This window comes from Lipotes vexillifer, unplaced genomic scaffold (assembly GCF_000442215.2).
Source record: "Lipotes vexillifer unplaced genomic scaffold, Lipotes_vexillifer_v1.1 scaffold182, whole genome shotgun sequence".
Classification (NCBI taxonomy): Eukaryota; Metazoa; Chordata; class Mammalia; order Artiodactyla; family Lipotidae; genus Lipotes; species Lipotes vexillifer.
This window is the reverse complement of record NW_006798798.1, coordinates 7,889,535-7,890,490: the sequence shown is the minus strand read 5'-3', so window position 1 is coordinate 7,890,490 and position 956 is coordinate 7,889,535. Positions and strand designations below refer to the sequence as shown.

The window sequence follows — 956 nt, the reverse complement described above, 5'->3', positions numbered from 1 at the left end:
AACGGCAGGGGGTTAATCCCCAGCTGGCTGGAGCTGAGGATGAGAGACAGGAGGAGAAGCCCAGCCTGGCTCTCCTGCAGCGACTCTGTTCCTGAATCAAAGGCTGGACGTCTGGATGTAGGTACCCTGATATCTGAGTACAGCTGGACTCTCTGACATGGCACACGGCCTGAGGACTTCAGCGAGGAGACCCCACCAGCTGCGGTGCATCACCACTCCATCAGAATCAAGGGAAAGACCCAAATGAGATGAAAGGGGAGTCAAGGAGACCTGCCCTCTGGAGCTGGCCTGCCCTGGTGCCAATGGCCTCTCTACCATTGTGACCCCTGACAAGTGATTTCATTTGAGCTGCCTCATCTATAAAACAAGAACAGAGACTTCCCTGGTGGTCCAGTGGTTAAGACTCTGCACTTCTACTGCAGGGGGCACAGGTTCGATCCCTGGTTGGGGAAGTTCCACATGCCGTGCAGTGCGGCCAAAAAGAAAAAAATTTTTTAATAAAACAATAAAAAATAAAATAAAATAAGAACAGAAGTACCCATCTCACAGAACTGTTGTATGGATAAAATGAACTAACACGTGCAAAGTGCTTAGTATGGAGCCTGGCACAGAGTAAAAGCTTTAAGAAATGTGAGCTATTTTATTATCATTATGATTTCATGGTATCTATCTAATAAAGTATAATTAAATACAGCAACATGTATCTGTTTGATGAATTCTGACACATGTCTACACCTGTGTAACTCACACCCCAAACAAGACGTAGAAGCTGCCGACCACACACATTAACTGAGCGCCTTGTTCCAGGAGTCATCCCTGACCCTCTCCTTCACAGACTAGTCTGTTGAAGACCTACAAGGCTCTCTGGCCAGTTCGCTTTCATCTGCATTCAGGCTGTAGGCTCTGTCCTCCAGTTTCCCTGACCCCAATCTCTCAGTGTGGCAGCCACAGTTATC

The 956-nt window shown here is 47.6% G+C and overlaps 1 non-coding gene across 1 annotated transcript; it reads left to right on the top strand.

Annotated features, from left to right (window-relative positions):
• Positions 1 to 379: 379 nt before the first annotated feature.
• On the top strand, positions 380 to 452 carry TRNAR-UCU (transfer RNA arginine (anticodon UCU)). The gene has a single exon. It is a non-coding gene; the product is annotated as a tRNA-Arg (tRNA).
• The last annotated feature ends 504 nt before the right edge of the window (positions 453 to 956 follow it).